The sequence below is a fragment of the Rhagoletis zephyria genome, unplaced genomic scaffold, assembly GCF_001687245.7.
Source record: "Rhagoletis zephyria isolate East Lansing unplaced genomic scaffold, Rhagoletis_zephyria_1.1 Rzeph_scaffold_01819, whole genome shotgun sequence".
In the NCBI taxonomy this organism is placed as follows: domain Eukaryota; kingdom Metazoa; phylum Arthropoda; class Insecta; order Diptera; family Tephritidae; genus Rhagoletis; species Rhagoletis zephyria.
In genome coordinates, this window is record NW_016158903.1 from 26,964 (window position 1) to 34,375 (window position 7,412).

Consider the following 7,412-nt stretch of genomic DNA (forward strand, 5'->3'; position numbering starts at 1 on the left):
TATGAAAAAATACCACTGGAAATATAATATCACATAATCGAAGTGGCCCGTTTCAGAAATTCTGACTCGTTTACATAAGACAATTTGAGACAAGACGATTGAGAATATGTCTTACTTGTCAAATTGTTGTGTAAAGTAGGCGTCCAGACAATTATAAAGACAACACATTTTTCAGCAACCGCGGTTAGTGTCGTTTGGCGTGAATTTCATATTATTTCCGAAAACATCCAAACACAAACCACTTTTTCATAATTCTGTGATTCTTTTCAATTTTGTCTTGCGTCTTTTACTCAAATTAACCAAGACGTGACCGAATTGTTCAATTTACTTCGAAAATCAAAGACAGAGACACTTTCCCCTGAAATTCGAACGATTTACAAACACATTCACAACTTTTTAGTCATCTCACCCACACACTTCCAAATCTTTTGTTCGAACGGTAAAAAAAAATCCCTTTGTTAGAGCTGCGTACCCGGTAATAATGCGTACTACAATAAGAATTCTATGTGTTAAAGCGAGCAAGCTAGAAACATCGGAGTTTTGATCACGATTCAATAATACAAGGTTGGATAACCAGGCAGTTGTCTCGCTCCCGCATTCTGCCTTAGCTTGTGTTGATCTCTTTTTTGATTTATGGAAACTACTACTAAAATACAAGGAGAAGTCTTGTCTTCGTATAAAAAGTTCAACAGGCAACACTGCCGATATTTTCATCGATTGTTTCATCGAAATTGATTTTCTTATTGCGCAAGTTCAAGTAAGCATGCAAAAAAATCAAAAAAATAATGGAACTATTTTGAATTAAAACAATTATTTACATATTTCTTTACAGAGTATGGGAGTTATTCAAAATTTTTATTCAATAACCTGCGTTTTACAGTAAGTGCAGCCGTTGCAAGTAAGTTTGACGTGCTGGGATCTCTGTGTGTCCGTCCACGTTTTGCTGGTGCAGTCCACTGGGAATTACAGCTGCAGCGATTTGTTTGGTGAAGTGTAAATATCAATAAAGTTTTTTCTTGTGCAGTCAGGATCACTTTGTGTGGCCGTTCACGTTCGCTGGTGCAGTTATTTTCTCCACTGCAACCTTTGGTTTGGTTGAGTGCAGCCTTTGCATACTTACAAGTTAGTATACCACCCCATAAAAGTGAAAGTGCAAATATTAATAAAAAATTGTTCATGTGCTGGTCAGGATCATTTGTATGTCCGACGTTCGCTGGTGAGCGTATTTTCACCACTGCAGCTTTGGTTTGGTCAAGTGGAGAATTTGCATACTTACAAGTTAGTATACCACCCCATAAAAGTGCAAATTTTAATAAAGATTTTTTCTTGTGCAGGTCAAGATCATTTGTGCGCCCGTCCACCAAATGTAATTCAATTTAAGATATTGAACATGTAATTTTTAAATGCAACAATTATAATATATATATATATATATAATATAATATAATAATTAATTATAATAATTATTAAAAGATTAATTTATATAAATTATATCAATTGCATCTTTACTATTTGTATATGGGTATTTCCATACGTCGCATACGTGACAGTCGTACGTTTCAATGTGATACAAAAAAAGAATACCATTTGTTTTCTTTAACTTTTTTGGGCCATTGTATAGCACATAATTAGCTCTATATTTAACCAAAAAATTAAAACAATCGAACTGCTTGGTCCTGAAATATAAGCATTTAAAGAGAGTCTCGTTACGTGACAAAAAATGGAAGTTGATTTTTTCATTTCTTACAAAATCGCGTCTGAAACGTCACGTGGCGTGGCGTCACGTGACACAAATTTCCATCGTTATATTTTTGTTAATATTACTTTTAAATGAATTTTTAACGCAAATAAAACATGTAATGTGGAACGATTTTCCCTGAAGATGGCACAACGCCGAAACCGGTTTGTCTCCAAACCAAATTTGACAAGGGATGACGGAAAATCGTTCCACATTACATCACACTCCTACCCTGTCGGAAACACTAACAACGAAAATGAGAATAAAACATGTATTTTATGTCGAATATAGTTTATATTTTGACTTTAGCGCAAATTCAGGGTAAATTTTTTGGAAATCTATGATTTATTATGTTTCAACTACATACGCCAAATTCGAACCAAATCGGACCATAAATAGGGTTTTTCGAAATACCTCGACCTTGGCGCCACCTAGGAAGACCATTTTACGCAGACATGATTCTACTTAAATAGTCAGTATATATTTTAAAAAGCAGACAAATCGGCCCGTAAATACGTTAGATATAAGACTTTTATTTTTTTTTGTCGTGGTGGACCTTCCGATGGAAACACCCATATTTCTTTATAATGCACACCGTCTTCAAAAACCAAAACTCAAAATAATACGTCTGTCAGAAAATGCGAAAAACTATTTCTTAGCACAAGATAATCATATGTACCAGGGCGAATTTACCTTAGGTTTTTTTACAAACTATAACAGAAATTTGCTCCAGCCGAAATTTTGAGTAGTGACTCTTTTGAAGACGGTGTGTGCTGTAGTCCCTTTGAATTAAGGATTTGGCTGAATTCCATTAATTTTGTTTAATATATACTGGAATTTTAATGAAACCATGGTTTATTTTAAATAATTGGGAAAATTTGCCGAAAAGATTTTTCTTTGGTCTGAATTTTATGTGAATAAACATGTTTAATATACCATAAAAAGTTAATTCATTATCAATTGTGTAGATCAGAAGAATCAGCTTTTTATATTTAATTCAATTTTTATACAAAAAACGCATTTCAGCACTACCAGACTACTTTTCCTACTACCTTTTCACAAAAGCGGATAAAATGGTTACCCGCCTTCTCTTTCCTTCTCAAATACAACCTTACAAGGTATTCGATTGACACAAATGTCAATATTTATCCAACCTTGTATTTTTGAATCATGTTTCAGCACTACCAGACTACTTTTCCAAATACCTTTTCACAAAAGGGGATAAAATGGTTACACGCCTTCTCTTTTCTTCTCAAATGCAACCTTACAAGGCAGTCGATTGCACAAATGTCAAAATTTATCCAACCTCTTATTATTGAATCAAGGTTTTGATGACAGTATACATACTGTGAAGAAATGTCACTGCGAAAATTTGGAAGGTAAGAATACGTATTTAACAATTTTATTTGATTATAATGTAATCTTTTCTTTCAGATTGCAAAACATCAGCTGACTAAGTCGCTCTAAAGGTATATATTGAGATTTTTCATATGTTTATAAATTTGTATTGACATTTTTTGTTTGTTTACAGATTTGGCATTCACCATCAGCACCTTGGACGCCAAAGGCACCTTTGAAGCCATCAGCACCAAAGTCATCACCTTAAAGGGCACCAATAATGGAATATTGCAGCTATATTGTTCGGTGAGTTTTATTGATTAAATACTAAAAAAACGGTTTCTCCAGTAAGCAATAAAAGTATAAACTGCAATGGAATGCCAGCCTTTGGCTACTCTCATATATGTAATACTTCTATATTGCTAGTACATTCAAAGTATATTCCCCAACATCAGAGTGCCGAAATATTGAAAAAAGAAAGAGAGATCCGATAAGAGAATGTACTCAAAATGACAATTTTACTTTTCAAAATTCAGGAGCATTTTCACAAATTCTTATTTGAAAACAACTCATATGAAAAATTATCAAAAAAAAATTTTGTAAATCTATGAGAAGCTCTGTGGCCGCTGGGGGTGGCAGAGGATAAAAATACCTGTTAGAGAAGGACTTGGCATGGACTTGGCATTAGGTGGTATTTCCAATTGGCGTCAATTAGCATAGAAGGGAGTCGAATAGCGTGCTTTATTGGATTCGGCCAACATAAATATAAAATACCATAATAATAAGTTTTGTCTTGGTTAGCAAAAGATCTTCTATCTTCCAATTTTTCAGATTTCTAAATAACAAAGAGCATTGGAGAAAGTCGACATATCGAGCCCTAACCGCGTAGATAATGTATATATTTTTTTTAATGTACTTTTTGATGCAGGTGCTCTAAGAGCATTTATGCGTCAAAAATTAAATTTGGAAAAAAGTTCGATTTTCGCGGCTGGGTCTCGATATACATGCGGTTGAAGGAAACATGAGACCGTCAAATTTATGTTTGTTTGTGGATTCCCTGAACCGCCGCTGTTATGACATGGCACTTCATTCTATGTAGTAGTTTACAAATACACACGTATACTTCTACAATCACAAAAATTTTCATAGGTTGTCTTTCTTTGATTTCGAATTTAGAACTCATTGCGATCATATTGTACTAGCAATATAGAAGTACTACATATATGGCTACTCTACAAGTGCACTACTTTTCCTACTACCTTTTCACAAAAGGGGATAAAATGGTTACCCCCCTTCTCTTTCCTTCTCAAATGCAACCTTACAAGGCAGTCGATTGCACAAATGTCAAAATTTATCCAACCTTGTATTATTGAATCATGACCATGACCATGTAATTTGTGACAGCTAAAATTTGACACTCCTTTATCTAGATTTGTATTTTGGAAGTAGGAGAACGGGTAAGAATGTGATCGCCTTTTGCGAAAACGGTAGTAGAAAAGTACTACAAAAAGTACGCAAAGTATACAATTAGAAGTAAAATGTGTATTATTTATTCTATGCGAATTTGCAATATATTTGGTGTTTTAATGGAAATACTAAACAATACATAAATATGTGCATTTTTTATTTAAGTTATTCATCATTTCCTGGAACCGACCATTCAGCTATGGAAAAACGAAAACTGCAGATCAATAGAACCTTTTATGCTCATTTCAACCATGCCAAAATTATTTGGCGCAAGTAAAAGATGAAGACGTTCTAGAAGGTTAAAGTTCAGTTTTTAGATTTTTTAAATATTAATATCTTATGAACTGTATAACCGATAAAAAAAACTAATGACGCCATCATAAAGATAATTAATTTGTCTTTCAGCTGATGTACATAATTTATAGCTTTTTGTATTTTTAAACCAAAACCACTAAAAAACAAACAAATGTTATTTTTTCATGAAATAATCTTTTTAAAAAAAAAAACTGCCTAATTAATGGTAAAGGAATTTATATTATTAGGAAAGTACAAGTTATTATCTTTAATTCGATATTACATATTTTATCATGATCTACTTTTGGGTTTCAACAATTTAGTGGTAATAAAAAATACAAATAAACAAAGCAAATAAACCTCTTAAACCTGCGCCAAATGGTGTCGTTGAAATCAGCATAAAAAGTTCTATCAATCGGCATTTTTGGTTATTTTATAGCTAAACGGTCACTATTCTACACTTGTTCTAGAAAATTACGCAAACGAAGGTGATGCCAACGAATATTTAGTATGAAGAATTTTTGGTTTTACTACTAATATCACTAGAAACTATAGAGTAAGCAACATTCTGCACAAGTAAAGGAGCCGATTTTATGTGTGGGAGCGAGAAGACTGTTTTATTACAAAACCTTTCTATTATTGAATCATGATCATGGTTTTGATGACAGTATACATACTGTGAAGAAATGTCACTGCGAAAATTTTTAAAGTAAGAATACGAATTTAACAATTTTATTTGATTATAATGTAATATTTTCTTTCAGATTGCAAAACATCAGCGACTTAGCCACATTCTGAAGGTATATATTGAGATTTTTCATGTTTATTAATTTTAATTGACATTTTCGTTTGTTTAAAGCACCTTCAGCACCTTCAACGCCATCAGCACCTTGGACGCCAAAAGCGCCTTTGAAGCCACCAGCACCTTCAAAGTCATCACCACCTTAACCGGCGCCAATAATGGAATATTGCAGCTATATTGTTCGGTGAGTTTTATTGATTAAATACTAAAAAAACCGGTTTCTCCTGTAAGCAATAAAAGTGCAATGGAATGCCAGCCTTGGGAGTTATGATCAAAAATACTGAGGCGCCTGATCTAGTTTAGCCTAGTCAAAACTAGTTTGTCCTAAGATCGGGTTTGGCCGGTAACATATATAAACAACAAAATAAAGCTTAGGGTAAATATTAAAGAGTGCAGTAAAATGCAACTACCTAAATGTGTACATATATAAGTAAAAAGAAGTGCAGTGGAAATATATATGTATGTATATATATGTAAGTTAAGGACTGAAGGTCCTGAATAACTTAAATAATTAAAGGGCCAACTTGCCCTGGAATTGAAAAAGATAATTTGAACGTCATAATAGAAGCACTTTGTTGACATAAATAAATAGGCCTAATTTACAGTAGTAACACCCCGATGCAACTGCCGCTGCTTCGAGTTCTGCCGCCCTTTATAGCCTGTTCCGCAGCCGCTGTTCTACAGCCAGACATACGCGACGTCAGTGAGCCGCCTTGGCCTTGAATTCCCACAGGTAACCGTGTGAAATGAGATTATGCTGACACCGCTACAATGCCTAATGCATTGGCTCCGTTATACTAATGGTTGCGTAAGCATTAGCCAGAGGTATAACTGTGGCCGACGGTTCCCATAAGTGTGTGATAGCGTTGCGCAATATTGCTATTGCATGATATGGTGAAATGCACTTGGCCTTGACAAAGGTGTAGGATGTCAATTATGTTGTGAACCATAATTATGCTGACATGGCGCACGTGTATTGCTAGACTGTGGGAATGCCACATGTTGGGTGACGGCGGATGTGTTAACTCCTCCCCCTTTAAAGATCTGCGTCCCGCAGATCAGATAGACGTTCCTCGGTTTTTGAATTAGCCTTGTTGTCAATGTTCAATGGAGGTAGGTGTAACCTCGCCGTCTCATTGTCCATCTGGAGGATATAAGAACCATTAAGTGTATTTGAATTGTTACCTAATTTTACAATCCCTATAAAATTGTCAAGGAAAATGGTATCATCCTTGATGATGTCAACAGTGGAATCGTTACAGGTCGCGTAAGTACAACTTATTTGTCCTCCCTTGAGAAGACGAGTCAGGTAACTAGATTCTGGTAGCAGATCGAGTGATTTCCCTTCGCAGATCATGGTAGATCATGATGTTTATTGGTCAGGATTGTTTGATATGCCAATTCCACTCGGGCTCAGGTGATTAAATGTAGTTTATGTGACCTTTGGTGGGGACAACGTATAAGAGGAGTGTGTTGTTGTCGATCGATGGTTTGCTATATTCAATGGCTTCGATGGCGTTGCTGTATGGAGGAGCGCCGATCTCACTGACAAGCTGGTTGACTTCCTCTATACTCAGAATATTGGTGNTATAAGAAAAGTATATAAAAACACCCTAATAAGAAAAATTTTCAAGAGTATACCAAATTGAGCTTTGAAAAAAGCTCAAAGTTTTCTAAAAATTATTGACTAAAAATAGTATATGTTTTACCTATTAAAAATACTTTTATCAAAATGCTTCATTTATTTTCGGTTGCAATCGCTTCACAATCTGG

The 7,412-nt window shown here is 34.6% G+C and overlaps 2 long non-coding RNA genes across 2 annotated transcripts; both read left to right on the top strand.

Annotated features, from left to right (window-relative positions):
* The first annotated feature begins 843 nt into the window (after nucleotides 1-843).
* On the top strand, nucleotides 844-1,410 carry LOC108365258 (uncharacterized). The gene is made up of 3 exons (XR_001847899.1): nucleotides 844-1,122; nucleotides 1,190-1,278; nucleotides 1,335-1,410. It is a non-coding gene; the product is annotated as an uncharacterized LOC108365258 (long non-coding RNA).
* Nucleotides 1,411-2,681: 1,271 nt separating this feature from the next.
* On the top strand, nucleotides 2,682-7,184 carry LOC108365256 (uncharacterized). The gene is made up of 3 exons (XR_001847898.1): nucleotides 2,682-3,117; nucleotides 5,602-5,637; nucleotides 5,697-7,184. It is a non-coding gene; the product is annotated as an uncharacterized LOC108365256 (long non-coding RNA).
* The last annotated feature ends 228 nt before the right edge of the window (nucleotides 7,185-7,412 follow it).